Source organism: Bos javanicus, chromosome 8, assembly GCF_032452875.1.
Source record: "Bos javanicus breed banteng chromosome 8, ARS-OSU_banteng_1.0, whole genome shotgun sequence".
Classification (NCBI taxonomy): Eukaryota; Metazoa; Chordata; class Mammalia; order Artiodactyla; family Bovidae; genus Bos; species Bos javanicus.
Window position 1 is genome coordinate 37,776,204 of NC_083875.1, and position 21,200 is coordinate 37,797,403.

Consider the following 21,200-nt stretch of genomic DNA (forward strand, 5'->3'; position numbering starts at 1 on the left):
TCCTTTTTCTCTTTGTTCCTACTAGCACTTGTTATTTCTTGTCTTACTGATGACAGCCATTCTGACAGGTGTGAGGTGATATCTCACTGTGGTTTTGATTTGCCTTTTGCTGATGACCAGGGTATTGAGCACCTTTTAATATACCTGTTGGCCAGTTGTATGTATTCTTTGAAAAAATGTCTATTGAGTTTCTCTTCTCATTTTGCAATCAGGTTGTTTATTTGTTGCTATTGAGCTGCATGAATTCCTTTTATATTTTGTATATTAACCCCTTATTTGATATACGGTTTGCAAATATTTTCTCAAGATATGGAAACGCTTTGTAGGAGACTGTGGATACTGTTGGTGAATAGCATACTAACATGCTATTTGTATACTATCTGTACTATTTGTATACTATTTTTACTAATGTTTACTATTTGTATACTAGTCTGCATTTTTAAATGTATCTATAATTAATGTGGGGTAGCTCTTCCCGCCCGTCGCCCCTGGACTCGGGCTTGGGGTGTGGGGTATCTCCTCCTGGCCGCCACCCCTGACCTCGGGCGTGGCTGGATGGCATCACTGACTCGATGGACGTGAGTCTCAGTGAACTCCGGGAGTTGGTGATGGACAGGGAGGCCTGGTGTGCTGCGATTCATGGGGTTGCAAAGAGTCGGACACGACTGAGCGACTGATCTGATCTGATAATTAATGTGTACATATTTCCTTCATAATATTTTAAAAGAGAGAAAATATGAATTTACATATGTATATGTGTATGTATGAATATGATTTGTATATGTTTGTGCATTTATATGATAAAGAATATTTGGAAATTATAAAAAAGATTTTGGCATACTACATATTAGTACAAAGTGTGCCAATTTCTGAAACCATTAGAATGAGGGATGTGGGGAGATGAGATAGAAGAGAAAAACCTTATTTCCAAGCTTTTTCTTAGTAGAGGACAAACCACTGTCACAGCAAATTTTAAGGGCAAGCCTCTTCATTAATTTGAAGGGGATAAAAAACAATGAGATTTTTGACAAAGCCAACATTCTCTTTTGAAATGGAGATATTTGCAATAATGAGGAGCTAAATAGGTCATGTAGCATGAAAGCCGATCATCATTGTGGTTACCACTGAAATAACATGACCTTTATAGGGAGGACAGCCTGAGACTGGAAATGTTTTTAGTAGCCAGAACAAAGAAACAGGTACAGTGGCCTAAGAAAGACTGGGGGTCTTTCTCCCACCAAAAGAAGACTGGGGGTAAAGCAGACACTGACTTTGGTCTAGGAATGGACAATGTTTCTGTAATTTTCTCTTCCTTTCCTTCATGATCAGAATCTGACTTTCAGAATCAATTATCTAATAATGACATCTATATTTAAGATGGAAAAGTGAAAGTTTTCCCAGAGATTGTTCCCCTCAAAGTTTCTTGCTTCATTCTATTGCCAAGAATTGGATCATATGACTACCCCTTAGATAGAAGGAAGGCTAAAATAGAGGAGGCAGGATAATCAAAACTGACTCGGACAAAGTCTAATTCATCACCAGAAGCTAGGTACATAATTGTTCCATGAGCAAGAAAGAAGAGAGATGGTGTGGAAACTGCAAAAAACAAAGTTTACCCAAGGGAAAGCTCTTTTTAAAGTTTGTTGTTCCTGCTACCGTTGTTATTGTTCATTTTGTTTTTTTTCAGTCTGGTCCTGGAAAAGTTGGAAGCACAAACCCAGGTCAGGGAAATATGATCAAATCATTCTTTCGAGTTTGACGTAAACTTCTTCTTGCAACATGTCACTGGGGCACAAGTTCCCAAACGATTCCATTCCAATGTCCCCACAGAGAAATTTTTCATAAGTTTATTAAAATATACACTCTTGTGCAGTCACTCTAAGAGATTCTAATTCACTAGGACTGTGTTTAACAGGGAATTCTGTTCATTTGCTACAGAGACCATTTGGAAAGCACTGGATCTGGGGATCATTACATAATGGGCATATAAATTCTGCCTCCTCTACTTAACCCCTCATCAAGTTGAAATCTTTTTCTATTGTCCCTAAGCCTTCACAATAATCTTCTCAGAGCCTGGTTTTTGCTGTGCTGAGGCAATAAAGAGACAGACTTGGGTCAAATTTTAAGAAAAAGCAATGTAGAGATGAAGAGCTAGAGCTTAGAGGAGACAGTTACACAACAGCAAGGGGGACTTGCAGAGAATCAGAGTAAGAGTCTGGTGCCAGATAACTGGCTAAAGTGATAAGAACAGCTAGGATACATTTGTGAAATATGTACACATCCCTCAGAGATTCTCAGAAAACCTAAGAGTGGAATGAAGAAAAACACTGGACTTCTTGGACTTGGTTGGGATAGAACTTTAGATTATTACTGACTGGGCATTAAAGGAAAACATGACTCTTGAGGACTGTCTGGACACCTGCATTATGGTACTATTTACTGAATATGAAAACAAACAATAGGAAAGCAGTGTTGAATGAAAGCCTCCCCATATTTTTGGCCACACAGCATGTGGTATCTCAGTTCCCCAACCAGGGATTAAACCCATATCCCCTGCAGGGGAAGCAGGAAGTCTTAACCACTGGACTGCCAGGAAAGTCCCTAAAAGCCTATTTTGTGAAATACATTTTTAGAGTTACCATGGAAGGTAGGTATCACTGCACCCACTGGTGCTGGTAAAGAATATGGGATTAGCTTAAGCAGGTATTTACAACCACAAAACTGGGAAATGGTAGAGAGCATGTTTGAGACAAGATCATTTATTCCAAATCCATTGTGCTTCTCTTGACAACATTTGCCTCTCTACCTATATATCATCTTCCGTCAAATTAAAAAGTGACACTGGTGAATTGCTGGAATCTAAGAATTAGCTCTTCATCACCTATGCCTGTCACTTATTGAGATTTGTTCAGCTTGTGCCTGCTAATGGTGAAAGTACTTTCTCCTACCCCTTTCCCATTGTAGTCAAGCCTGTGATGGATACACTTTAAAGGATCCTGAGAGACTCTTCTGTTCATGGGCAAAAAAATGAGAGTGGTGGAAGATAATGTGTGAGGAAGAGGCTTTGGGACTTTGTGACCCAACAAGCCCTGCACAGATTATTAAACAGTTTCAAGTGACTTAACTATGACATGGAGCCTCTAGAGAACAACAAGATCATTGTCACCACTGTCCCAGTGGAGGAAGCTGAGTGACTCAAGTACTCTCTAGCTCTCAGAGAAAACAAAAGGGGAAAGGAAGCAAATAGTGTTTATTTGCCTGGGCCACTGGGCCAGCCCAGCCATTGTGAATTCTCTAAGTTTTCATTGCTATCGATATGTTTGCACACACGTATTTGCTTTGTGGAATAGCCAGGAATCCCAGAACGACTGTCTGAGATGCTCCTATGAGGAACAGACCCACTATTAAAAACAAGAAACTACTAATTTTCCCTTTTACATTGTTCTATCTACTCACTAGCTCATTAATCTGTTTACAATGTTTAAACAGAAGTTGTATAATAGCAGGCATAACAGACTAGGCTGTGCCGCTATGACAAATAACCATAAACATCAGTGGCTTATAACAACCAAAGTGTTTTTCTTGCTTCAGCTATGCAACCATTGTAGGTTGGTAAGTGGCCTCTGCTCCATGTTATCCTCACTCAGGGATCAAGCATGATGGAGGCACCGCCATCTGGAACTCCATAGGTCAGTGAGGTAGATGGAAGGGGAGGTGTAGAATCATGGGTGTTAAATTTCATTTAGCTTACATTTCACTGGCCAAAGAGAATCAAATGGCCTCAATTAATTTCAGGGAGGTAGGGTGGAAAGAGCAATTTTAACTTGTGTCCAGAAGGAAAGGAAAATAGTATATTAATGGAAAATAGTAATGTCTGTTACAAAAATTTGTATTCTACTACCAAAAAATCCCTATTCATTAATTTGATCCCATGCAACACAAACTAGAAATGGCCTGAGTCTGTCTATTTACAAACAAAGCTTTTCCATGATACCAATTCAAATCCTGAGCCTGAAGGCAAACTTTGCAACGTACACAACTCTGCAAGTCATTGATCGCCAAAATATTCTTGGCAGTATCCAATACACTGGCATTTCTACACCACCATTCTTCTCATGTCTAACTTTAGAGACACAACAACCACATCAGAATGTAAAATCACTGTTTTTTAGCATAATCCATGCATTTGAGGACTTCGCCTGTTTTTCTTCCCAAGTTCAGATTTGAACTTCACTTCATCCAGTCTCCACAGATGGGTCTCAATGACTCAGTGAAGCTCAGAGACAAAGGGCACTTATTTTACATCATCTGGTGATTAAAAAACTTAAAGATTTATTACGTATGTCTAATTCAAAAATTTCCAAGCCAGAGTAGATATGCCAAATGGTACCATTAAAAGGAAAGATTGACTACATATCCACAGGAATTATGCCCCCTTCCTTTCCCTTCAGTCAGAGTGAAGAGTTTGGATGGGACTAGAGTTAGAGAGGATGAGGAGATGGGATTGAGCTGTGGAGTGATGCATTCACTCATACTCACATCTCATAGTTATGGGTTGGGGAGCATAAGAGAAGTATCTATGAAACCTACTATGTAGCAGACTTAGTGCCAAGTTGTTCTTAACTTGGAGGTCCAGGGATTGGTGCCAAGAAGTTCACGAATCCCTGGCATGAAATGCAAGGTTGTTGACTTTTATGCGTGTATCTATTCTTAGAACAAGCTTCATTACTTCATCAGATTCTCAAAGGGATCATTATCCATAAAACATCAAGCATCACAGTAGGAATATAAAAAATAAAGAAGGTCCACACTCTCCAGAAATTATACAGACCTGCATAAACCAGACTATATATGGACAACTGCAAGTTGCTTAACATAATGGATGCATCTCTAAAAGTCAAATATAAATCACATAATATTTACATTGTGATGGTACCTGTGTAAACCAAAAAATGCTTCAGTAAGATGATCATAGTCTATTTTATAAATTTTGAACAAGTTCAAATTTTGTAATAGGAAATATATAAGACATTTCAGGTAAATTGTACTTTTAGGTAATATCAAATTACATGTTAAAATTCATAGGACAGAAGCACACGCATGCATGCACACATACACACAGATACACACACACACACATTTCTTTTATGTTTCCAAACTAATAGTCACAGAGATCAAGGCAACATGCTCTGTGCATTATATACATACCTTCTTCTATAATCATGTCATTCCCTTACAGCCCTCTTCCTATAGTCCAGGATATTCTGAAAATTTTCTCACTACTTGTCTAAATAGAATGGCCCTCTTGTTCAACACTATGACATATAAGACATATATAATATCATATATGAACATATATATGTTCAACACTATGACATATATAATATCATGCATAAATATAGTTACATTTCTACATGATAAAGGATAGAAACATATGAGCCTAATTCAATAATAAATATCTCATTCCTCTTTTCACAGGCATCTCACCCTAGATGTAATTTTTAATTTTCCTTTAGAAGTTTAGACATAAGGATCATGGAAGAGCAGAAAGAACACAAGACTTACAGTCAAGAGACCTGGGTCCAATGCCTGGCTCCCATGCTTGGCTCCATTCTTCCTCTGTTCCATGTGACCAAGTCATTTATCTTCTCTCAAGCTGTTTCCTCATCTGTGGAATGAGAAAATAGTACCTAAATAAGTGTAAGGTCACATGCAGAGTTGTTATTAAAGAAAATAATGTATAAATAATAATGAATGAACCTAGAACATGAGCTAGTAAGTTAGAAAATGCTCAAGTACTTAATAACTGTTATTTGAATCTGAACAGACCAAATGTATTCAACCAAAAGATGGAATATTTCACATTAGGCTGGTTTCCTAGTATTTCCAGCTGGATCTAGAAACAAAATTCCTAAAGAGTCTATTTTCAGAATTTCCTAAAACATTTTTGAAAGAGTTCTGAATAGTTTGCTGTGATATAGATCCAAAACAAGACAAAAAACTTGATTGTTTGCACCCCATTTGCTGTGCACGGAAATATCCTTATGTGAAAAAATGTTTCCCATATTGCATTAGGAAATCTTTGAGTTTCATCAGTTATCTAAAATGGATTGTGTAAAATGTATTAAAGATTCCTAAAACCTTTAATTTTCTAATGGCTGAGAAATTGAGGAGGCCCTGGAAGTCCCATTCTGATTATCATATGATACTAGCATTTCACATGGATCAACCTAATACATGAGCATACTACATGCATGGTTGTTAAATAGGCATTTATGATTTCAAATACTATCAAAGTAACTATGACTCTGAAAATACACACTATTCCAAGCACTTTCCACAAAAACAGATGAATGGAAGTCACTTGTTCTCCTACATCTGGTGATATAGTCCTTGATTCCTTGATCTCGGCTTCCCTCACGTACCTTACTGGCTGGTACCATGTCACTCCAACCCTTTAGGATGTTGAAATTGCCTTCTGAAACTCTGGGGCTTTTTTTTTTTTTTTAATTAAAAAGGAGTGCACTGAACCAACATGGATTCAGTGAAAATTCTCAGTTGGCTAAAAGTAGGATATGAAAAAGCAGATGGTGGAAATTCCCCAGTGTTGATAATGGGAACAGAACAAGATCAAGGTGGTAGAGGATTCCTGAGAGTTGGTGAAACCATTGTTGATATGGCCAATAATAGTTCACATTCCACTTGTTCCTTTGATTAAGTTATTCCATATACATCCCTTCCAATCACAATACATAAAACTCCTGCTCATTCTTTAAGGCCCTTAATCTTCCATAACATTCATTTTCAATCAAAAATATATAATGATAATCATAATAATAAGCAATCCTTTATATTCCAATGATGACACCAATAGTTTACCACTTAGTGCTCTGCATTGGCCTGGGAACTCCTAAGAAAGCCAAGGCTGCAGCTTCTTCCTCTTTGGATATATGGTACCGGGCACACAGGACCCAGTGAGTAAATGCTTATGGAATTGAATCGTGTCACCAATTATCTGTCTCTCAGGTGTCATAGCCTGAGAAATATTAGTGACCTCAAATCTGGAAGACTCAAATCAACACATTGAATACTGTCTCTGGCAGTCCTACAGTATATAAAACCTAAGTGAAAGAAGACTTTGTGAACAGTAAGCAAAATAGACACAAAAGCAAGGTATGATCACTATCAGAATCACCCCAAATCCATGACCAGCATTTTTTTAAAGACTTAAAAAACAGAGAGGACTAACATTCTCTGATATTAGATTGATATATTCTTGAAAATGATAGCCATCCTTTTTAACCTTTAAAAAATATCTCTCTTCCTCCCTCAATAAATGCCTAGAAGGGGGGAAGAAAGAAAGAAGAGAGGAGAAATGAGAAAACCGGTTGAAAGTAGTTAAAAAAAAAAAAAGAGCTAGGAAAAAAAAATTGAGAAGGAAAAGAAGCATCAGAGGGACAGAGGAAGAAAGAAAAAGTTTGTGAGAAAAGAAGAAACTAATGTATTCATGGGGGTATTTGCTCTGTGCTTGTTAGGAAATGGGTTTCTTTAAACAAAGAAATCTAAAAGGATGTAGGAAACAGAGAAGCCATGGTGGGTCATATTGAGGAGAGAATCCTCCAGGTTCATTTAGGCTGCCCCTTTCCCCAGGTGTGCAGCGGAGATACGTCTCCTAGAGAGGCATGTTCAGCAATGCCATGTATACACCCCTTTTATGAGATTTCATACTGTCTACTTTAAGGGGGAGAATTTAAAATGTAGTAGGAAGGATTTATTAGTAATGTTGTAAATAAAATATGTTTCCTGTTGTTTGAACAATATCAGCAGTTTTGTTTCTTGCTCTGTCATCAAGTGGGACTTTTTGAGGAAAGTCTCCGGAGAGCACTTTCAGAAAGGGATGCAGCCATACATCTTTCCTAGGCACCATTAACTTAGATATAGCCCCACTTGGAATTGGGAAAAAGTTAAAACTTTTAAAATATACAGTCTTTTTGATAAGGCCCAAGAGAGGGAAATATATACATACATATTTCAACCTAGTAGTATACTTCTTCTGTCTTCAGGCATCCTTTCTCAGATAGGGGCTCACAATTTACAGGTGGTAAACCTTTGCCCCATCACATTCATTCACACAGCAGGCCTGCTTCTGTCATCCACACACCCAGGCCCACCTGCCTGAGGACTGCTCAGCTAATGACCCTCTGCTTAACAGATTTGCCCTGTGCAGATCCCACTTTCACAGATAAAACTTTTTTCCCCCTCTCTGGGATGACTTCCCTTCACTTCAGAGTCTTGGTAGTTGAAAATTTGACATATGTTGAATAGAAATGAAGGTTTTGGAGTCACGGATACAGGAAAGAGACAAAAGAAGGGGAAAGGGCCAAAGAGCCACAGATGTAAATAAGCACAGTGAATTCACAGATTACACAGACACCTTGCAAACTCTCGATGGTGCACCCGCCCCATGAAATGCCTGGTTTTCAAAAAGGGAATGATAGCAGGTATCTAGGTGTGAGGTGGGGGCTTTTTAAAATAGGGAGGGAAATAATTTACTTCTGGAAATGGATGTCCAGGGTTTGGGCAAAAGGCATTGGTGGATGGCTCCTTCCATATGTACTTTACTTAATTTTGCCCATTTCCATATTCTGGCCACCATTTTATGGTATCTATTAATAAGCTGCTCTTCTGCAGGTCCCTCTCCCCTATTAGGCTATAATGTCTTTGAAGGTGGGGAGCATGTTTAACTTATTGCCATAACCCCTAATGCTAAATGTCTGTGGTGAGATGGTGAGAATAAGAGAATAGATTAGAACAACTCACCCTTGGGCCCAGTGGACATCAGTTCCTTCCTTGGCCATTTGTTCCTATGCTACCATCCCTACACTAACTTAGATTTTTGCAAGAATGAAATCCCTCTGGTGAGAGTCTGCTTGAAGAGAATTGCTATAATGTGCCACACAAATGAGTACAGGCCTGGAGGCCTGAGGCCTAAATAAAAATCAGCCTCCGGACAAATTGTAACCTTAAATGGAGAAATACAAGGCCCAAACTGGTTTTGTACCTCCCTGAGCCCCTGAGGCTTGACACCATCCAATGTATTGTTGCTACGACAGGATTGAATAAGGAAATGTCTGGGAGAGAGCTGTAGGCAAGGAAGAATGATAAGGGTCTAAACACCCTTCTATTTGTTTCTATTCTTTCTATAAAGCGAAGTGAACCAGGCTTTCACTGCCTGAACTGAACAAAAGCTGTGAGTTTTCATGTGTTGTGTATGTATCCCCTAAGATAGAATAAAGGAAAGAGCAAATTAGTATAAATTCCCATTTCCCTAATTTTCCTCTAATTCCATATGTTTATGTGCATGTGTGCATAAATATATATATACACACACACATATACTCATAGCTCCTTAAATAGAAAAAAAAAAAAACAAACATGAATTTTCTTTGAAGGCTTAAAGCTTGAAATTATCAGAGTATATATTTTGCACAGTCTTTATTTTTTCACAAGGTAGAAAACTGCAGCTCAACAGAACTGAAAAATTGCTTCTGTTATATGGGGACTTCAATTTCTAACAACAGTGCAGTGGGAAATAATCATTTTCCCTTGACCATTGAACAAATTTACTGAGCAAGGCAAGATACCAACCAGTGCTTGAAGCCACTTATTCAGGACCAGGTCTAGCCAGACAGCAAGAGAAAGGCCACATAAAAGACATAAATAGCCTAATAACTCTTCTTTTCTCCCACTAGCATTTCCTGCCCCTCGCCTCTTCCATTTATTCCATTTTATTGCAAACTAATATTTATTCACTTAATTCTTCTGTATCAATGCTCTTGATACAAAAGGCCAGAGTTGCTTTATGGGAATTGCCTACTTTTTTGGTAAAAGCCCCTCACTCAGAAAGAGGGAGCAATCTCTACTCTAGACAGCTCTGCAGATTGACACTAACTGCTCATTTCTAAGCATGCTGATCTCAGTGCATCTAAATACATTTTTAATAAATAAAAGGAGATATCACCAAGCCTAAATTAAAGCCTGTGGCTGCTGCTGCTGCTAAGTCACTTCAGTCGTGTCCAACTCTGTGCGACCCCATAGATGGCAGCCCACCAGGCTCCCCGTCCCTGGGATTCTCCAGGCAAGAACACTGGAGTGGGTTGCCATTTCCTTCTCCAATGCATGAAAGTGAAAAGTGAAAGTGAAGTCGCTCAGTCGTGTCCAACTCTTAGCGACTCCATGGACTGCAGCCCACCAGGCTCCTCCATCCCTGGGATTTTCCAGGCAAGAGTACTAGAGTGAGGTGCCATTGCCCTCTCCAAAACTAAAGCCTACTCAGTCTCAACTAAAATATCATCATTGAGTAAGCACACAGTCACTCAATATTATTTAATGTTACCAGCTGAGGGTCAATGTAGAGACATTGGATCACATAGATATTCACTAGGTGTGTAACCCAGGGAAAGTAACTTAACCTTCAAGAGGCTTTCAGCATTACTATTTGTAAAACTGGATAATGACAGCTAACTTTTGTGTACTTAACTGACACAATATGTGGCCCATATTAGGTATGCCATCATTGGTAGCTAATAGTAATGTTATTATCAGTGTTATTATTAAATCAGCATCTTCCATTCACACAGAAGGATCTTTATCTTCTGCTAATGACCCATTTCTCTGCCATCAGCAGGGATTGATTGTTCATATTGATGTCTTCTTTTCCAGCCAGCACTCTCTCCCGGCCACCCGGGGCACTCAGAGCTCTCTTTTTGCTTTGGAAGGTTCAGGAAGACTACGTATCTGTTCACAGATTCCAGGGACAATTTCCTTCTTAAAGAACCTTCAGATAATTCCCACTGGACACAATTTCCAGCCCCATCACCTCTAAATGGTAAAAGATCCCTCACTACAGGATCACAGAATGAGGCTTCCTCTCCTCAGTTCAGTTCAGTTCAGTTGCTCAGTTGTGTCCAACTCTTTTCGACCCCATGAGTCACAGCATGCCAGGGCTCCCTGTCCATCACCATCTCCCGGAGTTCACTCAAACTCACGTCCATCAAGTCGGTGATGCCATCCAGCCATTTCATCCTCTGTTGTCCTCTTTTCCTCCTGCCTCCAATCCCTCCAAGCATCAGAGTCTCAGAAAATTTTAAATTACTTGACTGACTGATTAGTTGACTAAATGTCTTTTCTAGAGAATTACTTTTTTAAATTAGGGAATAATTTAGAAAGAAAAGGTGTGAATCCTGGCTAGGGAGTCTGGTGGTATCTATCACATCATTGTATCCACAGTCTCCTAAAAGATCCATCTCATTATTCTATATCTACAGCTATGTTGGCCATTCTGATCAGATGCTATAACAAACAAATTTTTAAGGCTGACATACTGGAATTATTTCCATCCAGAGGCTATACTGACAATTTATTTAAGCCACTACTTAGTGGTGCTTGATCTATGACCTCATGGGGTGAAAGCTTAGCTCCCCACAAGCAAGATTAACTGAACTTCAAAGAACAAACACATTTGCAACACACTTTTTAATGAACTTAGGCTACTTCTTTAAAAATTAAGACAACTGAAGCAGCAACATTGTTAAATTGTATAAAGTAATATGATTCCAGTCACATCACACACTTAACATTTAAGCTGCATGCATGACAATGGTCCCAAAAGGACTCAGGATAAAGCTGTTGAAGACACCTGAGGAAGAATTTTGGAGTCCTTAGTTCCTTTCTGATAAACTTGGAAAATGTTACTTGCCTTGTTTACCTCACAGACAACTTGCAAGGATTCAATGAAATAATGATGGGAAAGTCTATATAAGCTGTGATGTGATACACAAATAGGAATCATTAATGTTATTCCTAAGATCATGGTATCCAGTCCCATCACTTCATGGCAAATAATGGGGAGACAATGGAAACAGTGACAGACTTTATTTTCTTGGGCTCCAAAATCACTGAGATGGTGACTGCGGCCATGAAATTAAAAGATGCTTGTTCCTTGGCAGAAAAGGTATGATCAACCTAGACAGTACATATATTTTTTAATATAAATGTATTTATTTTAATTGGAGTCTAATTACAATATTGTATTGGTTTTGCCATACATCAACATAAATCCACCACAGGTGTACACATTTTCCCCATCCTGAACCCCCCCTCCCACCTCCCTCCCCGTACCATCCCTCTGGGTCATCCCACTGCACCAGCCCCGAACATCCTGTATCCTGCATCAAACCTGGACTGGCATTGTGTTTTGTATATGATATTATACATGTTTCAATGCCATTCTCACAAATCATCCCACCCTCTCCCTCTCCCACAGAGTCCAAAAGACTGTTCTATACATCTGTGTCTCTTTTGCTGTCTCGCTTACAGGGTTATCATTACCATCCTTCTAAATTCCATATATATGCATTAGTATACTGTATTGGTGTTTTTCTTTCTGGCTTATTTCACTCTGTATAATAGGCTCCAGTTTCATCCACCTCATTAGAACTGGTTAAATGTATTCTTTTCAATGGCTGAGTAATATTCCATTGTGTATATGTACCACAGCTTTCTTATCCATTCATCTGCTGATGGACATCAAGGTTGCTTCCATGTCCTGGCGATTATAAACAGTGCTGCAATGAACATTGGGATACTTGTGTCTCTTTCAATTCTGGTTTCCTCAGTGTGTATGCCCAGTAGTGGGATTGCTGGGTCATCAGTTCAGTTCAGTTCAGTCGCTCAGTCATGTCCAACTCTTTGTGACCCTATGAATCACAGCACACCAGGCCTCCCTGGTCCATCACCAACTCCCAGAGTTCACTCAAACTCACATCCATCAAGTTGGTGATGCCATCCAGCCATCTCATCCTCTGTTGTCCCCATTTCCTCCTGCCCCTAATCCATCCCAGCATCAGAGTCTTTTCCAATGAGTCAACTCTTCGCATGAGGTGGCCAAAGTACTGGAATTTCAGCTTTAGCATCATTCTTTCCAAAGAACACCCAGGGAAGATCTCCCTTAAAATGGATAGGTTGGATCTCCTTGCAGTCCAAGGGACTCTCAAGAGTCTTCTCCAACATCACAGTTCAAAAGCATCAATTCTTTGGCACTCAGCTTTCTTCACAGTCCAACTCTCACATCCATATATGACTACTGGAAGAACCATAGCCTTGACTATACGGACTTTCATTGGCAAAGTACTGTCTCTGCTTTTCGACATTCTATCTAGGTTGGTCATAACTTTTCTTCATAAGGCAGTTCTATTTCCAGTTTTTTAAGGAATCTCCACACTGTTCGCCATAGTGGCTGTACTAGTTTGCATTCCCACCAACAGTGTAAGAGGGTTCCCTTTTCTCCACACCCTCTCCAGCATTTATTGCTTGTAGACTTTTGGATAGTAGCCATTCTGACTGGCATGAAATGGTACCTCATTGTAGTTTTGATTTGCATTTCTCTGATAATGAATGATGTTGAGCATCTTTTCATGTGTATGTTAGCCCTCTGTATGTCTTCTTTGGAGAAATATCTGTTTAGTTCTTTGGCCCATTTTTTGATTGGGTCATTTATTTTTCTGAAATTGAGCTGCAGGAGTTGCTTGTACATTTTTGAGATTAGTTCTTTGTCAGTTGCTTCATTTGCTATTATTTTCTCCCATTCTGAAGGCTGTCTTTTCACCTTGCTTATAGTTTCCTTTTTTGTGCAGAAGCTTTTACTTTTAATTAGGTCCCATTTGTTTATTTTTGCTTTTACAAGTGGTTGACCAGTTTTCCCAGCACCACTTGTTAAAGAGATTGTCTTTTCTCCATTGTATATTCTTGCCTCCTTTGTCAAAGATAAGGTGTCCATAGGTGTGTGGATTTATCTCTGGGCTTTCTATTTTGTTCCATTGATCAATAGTTCTATCTTTGTGCCAGTACCATACTGTCTTGATGACTGTGGCTTTGTAGTAGAGTCTGAAGTCAGGCAGGTTGATTCCTCCAGTTCCATTCTTCTTTCTCAAGAGTGCTTTGGCTATACGAGGTTTTTTGTATTTCCATACAAATTTTGAAATTATTTGTTCTAGCTCTGTGAAAAATAACGTTGGTAGGTTGGTAGGGATTGCATTGAACCTATAGATTGCTTTGGGTAGTATACACATTTTCACTATATTGATTCTTCCAATCCAAGAACATGGTATATTTTTCCATCTATTAGTGTCCTCTTTGATTTCTTTCACCAGTGTTTTAGAGTTTTCTATATATAGGTCTTTTGTTTCTTTAGGTAGATATATTCCTAAGTATTTTATTCTTTTCATTGCAGTGGTGAATAGAATTGTTTCCTTAATTTCTCTATTTTCTCATTATTAGTGTATAGGAATGCAAGGGATTTCTGTGTGTTGATTTTATATCCTGCAATTTTACTATATTCATTGATTAGCTCTAGTAATTTTCTGGTGGAGTCTTTAGGGTTTTCTATGGATCATGTCATCTGCAAACAGTGAGAGTGTTACTTCTTTTCCAATTTGGATTCCTTTTATTTCTTTTTCTGCTCTGACTGCTGTGGCCAAAACTATGTTGAATACTAGTGGTGAAAGTGGGCACCCTTGTCTTGTTCCTGACTTTAGGAGAAATGCTTTCAATTTTTCACCATTGAGGATAATGTTTGCTGTGGGTTTGTCATATATAACTTTTATTATGTTGAGGTATGTTCCTTCCATTCCTGCTTTCTGGAGAATTTTTATCATAAATGGATGTTGAATTTTGTCAAAGGCTTTTTCTGCATCTATTGAGATGATCATATGGCTTTTATTTTTCAATTTGTTAATGTGGTGTATTACACTGATTGATTTGCAGATATTGAAGAATTCTTGCATCCCTGGGATAAAGCCCACTTGGTCATGATGTGTGATCTTTTTAATGTGTTGTTGGATTCTGATTGCTAGAATTTTGTCAAGGATTTTTGCATCTATGTTCATCAGTGATATTGGCCTGTAGCTTTCTTTTTTTGTGGCATCTTTGTCAGGTTTTTGCATTAGGGTGATGGTGGCCTCATAGAATGAGTTTGGAAGTTTACCTTCATCTGCAATTTTCTGGAAGAGTTTGAGAAGGATAGGTGTTAGCTCTTCTCTAAATTTTTGGTAGAATTCAGCTGTGAAGCCATCTGGACCTGGGCTTTTGTTTGCTGGAAGATTTCTGATTACAGTTTCAATTTCCATGCTTGTGATGGGTCTCTTAAGATTTTCTATTTCTTCCTGGTTCAGTTTTGGAAAGCTGTACTTTTCTAAGAATTTGTTCATTTCTTCCATGTTGTCCATTTTATTGGCATATAATTGCTGATAGTAGTCTCTTATGATCCTTTGTATTTCTGTGTTGTCTATTGTGATCTCTCCATTTTCAGTTCTAATTTTATTGATTTGATTTTTCTCCCTTTGTTTCTTGATGAGTCTGGCTAATGGTTTGTCAATTTTATTTATCCTCTCAAAGAACCAGCCTTTGGCTTTGTTGAGTTTTGCTATGGTCTCTTTGTTTCTTTTGCATTTATTTCTGCCCTAATTTTTAAGATTTCTTTCCTTCTACTAACCCTGGGGTTCTTCATTTCTTCCTTTTCTAGTTGCTTTAGGTGTCGAGTTAGGTTATTTATTTGACTTTTTTTCTTGTTTCTTGAGGTACGCCTGTATTGCTATGAACCTTCCCCTTAGTACTGTTTTACAGTGTCCCACGGGTTTGGGGTTGTTGTGTTTTCATTTTCATTCATTTCTATGCATATTTTGATTTCTTTTTTGATTTCTTCTGTGATTTGTTGGTTATTCAGCAGCATGTTGTTCAGCCTCCATATGTTGTAATTTTTAATAGTTTTTCTCCTGTAATTGAGATCTAATCTTACTGCATTGTGGTCAGAAATGATGCTTAGAATGATTTCAATTTTTTTTGAATTTACCAAGGCTAGATTTATGGCCCAGGATGTGATCTATCCTGGAGAAGGTTCTGTGTGCATTTGATAAAAAGGTGAAATTCATTGTTTTGGGGCGACATGCCCTATAGATATCAATTAGGTCTAACTGGTCTATTGTATCACTTAAAGTTTGTGTTTCCTTGTTAATTTTCTGTTTAGTTGATCTATCCATAGATGTGAGTGGGGTATTAAAGTCTCCCACTATTATTGTGTTATTGTTAATTTCCCGTTTCATACTTGTTAGCATTTGTCTTACATATTGTGGTGCTCCTATGTTGGGTCCATGCTGCTGCTGCTGCTGCTAAGTCGCTTCAGTCGTGTCCAACTCTGTGCGACCCCATAGACGGCAGCCCACCAGGCTCCCCCATCCCTGGGATTCTCCAGGCAAGAACACTGGAGTGGGTTGCCATTTCCTTCTCCAATGCATGAAAGTGAAAAGTGAAAGTGAAGTTGCTCAGTCGTGTCCAACTCTTAGCGACCTCATGGACTGCTGCCTATCAGGCTCCTCCATCCATGGGATTTTCCAGGCAAGAGTACTGAAGTGGTGTGCCATTGCCTTCTCCGATGTTGGGTGCATATATATTTATACTTGTTATATCTTCTTCTTGGATTGATCCTTTGATTATTATGTAGTGTCCTTGTTTGTCTCTTTTCACAACCTTTGTTTTAAAGACTATTTTATCTGATATGAGTATTGCTACTCCTGCTTTCTTTTGGTCTCTATTTGCGTGGAATATCTTTTTCCATCCCTTCACTTTCAGTCTGTATGTGTCCCCTGTTTTAAGGTGTGTCTCTTGTAGACGACATATATAGGGGTCTTGTTTTTGTATCCTTTCAGCCAGTCTTTGTCTTTTGGTTGGGGCATTCAACCCATTTACGTTTAAGGTAATTATTGATAAGTATGATCCCACTGCCATTTCCTTTATTGTTTTGGGTTCGAGTTTATACACCCTTTTTGTGTCTCCTGTCTAGAGAAGATCCTTTAGCATTTGTTGGAGAGCTGGTTTGGTGGTGCTGAATTCTCTCAGCTTTTGCTTGTCTGTAAAGCTTTTGATTTCTCCTTCATATTTGAATGAGATCCTTGCTGGGTACAGTAATCTGGGCTGTAGGTTATTTTCTTTCATCACTTGAAACATGTCCTGCCATTCCCTCCTGGCCTGAAGAGTTTCTATTGAAAGATCAGCTGTTATCCTTATGGGAATCCCCTTGTGTGTTATTTGTTGTTTTTCCCTTGCTGCTTTTAATATTTGTTCTTTGTGTTTGATCTTTGTTAATTTGATTAATATGTGTCTTGGGGTGTTTCTCCTTGGGTTTATCCTGTTTGGGACTCTCTGGGTTTCTTGGACTTGGATGATTATTTCCTTCCCCATTTTAGGGAAATTTTCAACTATTATCTCCTCAAGTACTTTCTCATGGTCTTTCTTTTTGTCGTCTTCTTCTGGGACTCCTATGATTCGAATGTTGGGGCGTTTAACATTGTCCTGGAGGTCTCTGAGATTGTCCTCATTTCTTTTAATTCGTTTTTCTTTTTTCCTCTCTGATTCATTTATTTCTACCATTCTATCTTCTACTTCACTAATCCTATCTTCTGCCTCCGTTATTCTACTATTTGTTCCCTCCAGAGTGTTTTTGATCTCATTTATTGCATTATTCATTATATATTGATTCTTTATTTCTTCTAGGTCCTTGTTAAACCTTTCTTGCGTCTTCTCAATCCTTGTCTCCAGGCTATTTAATGTGATTCCATTTTGATTTCAAGATTTTGGATCATTTTCACTATCATTATTCAGAATTCTTTATCAGGTAGATTCCCTATCTCTTCCTCTTTTGTTTGGTTTGGTGGGCATTTATCCTGTTCCTTTACCTGCTGGGTATTCCTCTGACTCTTCATCTTCTTTATATTACTGTGTTTGGGGTAGCCTTTCTGTATTCTGGCAGTTTGTGGAGTTCTCATTATTGGGGAGTTTCCTCACTGTGGGTGGGGTTGTACGGGTGGCTTGTTAAAGTTTCCTGGTTAGGGAAGCTTGTGTCGGCGTTCTGGTGGGTGGAGCTGGATTTCTTATCTCTGGAGTGCAATGAAGTGTCTAGTAATGAGTTATGAGATGTCAATGGTTTTGGAGTAACTTTGGGCAGCCTGTGTATTGAAGCTCAGGGCTGTGTTCCTGTGTTGCTGGAGAATTTGCATGGTATGTCTTACTCTGGAACTTGTTGGCCCTTGGGTGGTGCTTGGTTTCAGTGTAGGTATGGAGGCCTTTGATGAGCTCCTATCAATTAATGTTCCCTGGAGTCAGGAGTTCTCTGGTGTTCTCAGGATTTGGACTTAAGCCTCCTGCTTCTGGTTTTCAGTCTTATTTTTACAGTAGCCTCAAGACTTCTCCATCTCCTTTTGAAGAAAATGGGTGCTTTTCTGGGTGCCTGATGTCCTCTGCTGGCATTCAGAAGTTGTTTTGTGGAATTTACTTAGCGTTTAAATGTTCTTTTGATGAATTTGGGGGGGAGAAAGTGGTCTCCCCATCCTATTCCTCCGCCATCTTAGGACTGCCTCCTAGACAGCATATTAAAAAGCAGAGACATTCTTTTGCCAACAAAGGTCCATCTAGTCAAAGCTATGGCTTTTCCAGTAGTCACATATGGATGTGAGAATTGCACCATAAAGAAAGCTGAGCACTGAAGAATTGATGCTTTTGAACTGTGGTGTTGGAGAAGACTCTTGGGAATCACTTGGACAGCAAGGAGATAAAACCAGTCAATCCTAAAGGAAATCAGTCATGAATATGTATTGGAAGGACTGATGCTGAAGCTCCAATACTTTGGTCACCTGCTGGGAAGAACTGACTCATTGGAAAAGACCCTGATGGTGGGAAAGATTGAAGGCAGGAGGAGAAGCGGATGACAGAGGATGAAATGGTTGGATGGCATCATCGACTCGATGGATATGAGTTTGACTAAGCTATGGGAGTTGGTGATGGACAAGCAAGTCTGGCGTGCTGCAGTCAATGGGGTCACAGAGAGTTGAACACGACTGAACAACTGAACTGAATTGAATGGTATTCCTACAGTCCTCTCCAGAGCAAGCTGAGAGGCCTCCAGGGTCATGTCTCTTTAGATAGAAGGCTTTCTGTGTTGAGTCCTATGTTCTAAGTGCACACATGGAGATGTGTAGCTTATAGGACACTGGACATGAAAATGTTAAAGAATGAGCACCCATATGCTCTGGGCTAGTAAAGGGGAGAGTGTCTAATGATAGTCACCCACAGTAAGTCAGGCATGTCATAGCATCCATGTCTCTTCGCAAAGTAGGGGAATGGTTTTCAATTTGGAGTTTAATTAGGAAGTGATTCTTTCCTTCAAACCATCCTTTGCCAGAGCATGTTGAGAAGGGTATTCATACCCCCACAGGGAGAGCACCCAAAAAAAGAAGATAATATTGAGCACCATGTCCTTACTCCTCAAAGATGAAGGCAGACCTTCTTGGTTTGCCTCATTGTGTTACTGGTACTGAACTTGACCCTCCCCCATACCAAAACAACTGGAAAACTGAGCAAGATAAAGGAAACGAAAGTGTTCAGACATTCCACAACCCACAGGCTAGGACTGTGATCTCTGAGCAAAAGTGAACCGCAAGCCCACGCAAGTGTCTGGCTTCCTGCCTGGAGGCAATGGGCAGGTGTGGAGTAGTGGGGGCTCACCAAGCAAAGCACAACCATCTCACTGAGGGGAGAAGAGATCAGAGGTGGTTAAGGCTTAGGGGGCTGGAATTTGAGGGGCAGAGAACAGGAGGGGAGGGAGATACACAGAAGAAGACCTCTAGGAGCCTGCATGAAGGTTCCCTTGCCTCTGTGGCTCACTCCTACTAAGCCATGCACATGTAGGATGCCACCGCACAAGTCAGTCACCAAACTGCTTCCATCAGGAGCTGTAAACTGAATAATTCCAATTCATGAGAGGTGGAAGGTGAGGGGGGTGTGTGTTTGTGTGAGACAGAGACCGAAAGACAGATGAGAACTAGAATATGACATCTTAGAGCACACTGGTGTGTACCAGAAAAGTATCAATGAAATTCAAAGTTATAGAGAAGAAATTTAGACCAAAAGATAAACTACTTTCACAGTAAGTTACCTACATTAAGCTAAAAACTGTAATACACTTAATTTATAGTACTGCATAATGTAGGGTCAGTGATTCTCAACAAATCTATGGATGGCTTTGTAAAGCCCTAATTTGTAAAATCATTGGGTTACTGTTACACACAATTGCACTCATCTCACATGCTAGTAAAGTAATGCTCAGAATTCTCTAAGCCAGGCTTCAGCAATACATGAACTGTGAACTTCCAGATGTTCAAGCTGGTATTAGAAAGGCAGAGGAACCAGAGATCAAATTGCCAACATCCGCTGGATCATGGAAAAAGCAAGAGAGTTCCAGAAAAACATCTATTTCTGCTTTATTGACCATGCCAAAGCCTTTGACTATGTGGATCACAATAAACTGTGGAGAATTCTGAAAGAGATGGGAATACCAGACCACCTGACCTGCCTCTTGAGAAACCCGCATGCAGGTCAGCAAAAAAACAGTTAGAACTGGACATGGAACAACAGATTGGTTCCAAATAGGAAAAGGAGTACATCAAGGCTGTATATTGTCACCCTGCTTATTTAACTTACATGCAGAGTACATCATGAGAAACGCTGGGCTGGAAGAAGCACAAGCTGGAATCAAGATAGCCAAGAGAAATATCAATAACCTCAGATATGCAGACGATACCACCCTTATGGCAGAAAGTGAAGAGGAACTAAAAACCCTCTTGATGAAGGTGAAAGTGGAGAGTGAAAAAGTTGGCTTAAAGCTCAACATTCAGAAAACGAAGATCATGGCATCTGGTCCTATCACTTCATGGGAAATAGATGGGGAAACAGTGTCAGACTTTATTTTTGGGGGCTCCAAAATCACTGCAGATGGTGACTGCAGCCATGAAATTAAAAGACACTTACTCCTTGGAAGAAAAGTTATGACCAACCTAGATAGCATATTCAAAGGCCAAGACATTACTTTGCCAACAAAGTTTCATCTAGTCAAGGCTATGGTTTTTCCAGTGGTCATGTATGGATGTGAGAGTTGGACTGTGAAGAAGGCTGAGTACCAAAGAATTGATGCTTTAGAACTGTGGTGTTGGAGAAGACTCTTGAGAGTCCCTTGGACTGCAAAGAGATCCAACCAGTCCATTCTGAAGGAGATCAGCCCTGGGATTTCTTTGGAAGGAATGATGCTAAAGCTGAGA

The 21,200-nt window shown here is 39.4% G+C and overlaps 1 long non-coding RNA gene across 1 annotated transcript in view; it reads right to left on the reverse strand.

Moving 5' to 3' along the window:
• Positions 1–21,200, reverse strand: part of LOC133253408 (uncharacterized) — a 217,679-nt gene that overhangs the window by 125,836 nt on the left and 70,643 nt on the right. The window contains exon 2 of the long non-coding RNA XR_009738295.1: positions 5,566–5,668. This is a non-coding gene — a long non-coding RNA (uncharacterized LOC133253408). The remainder of the gene's footprint in view (positions 1–5,565; positions 5,669–21,200) is intronic.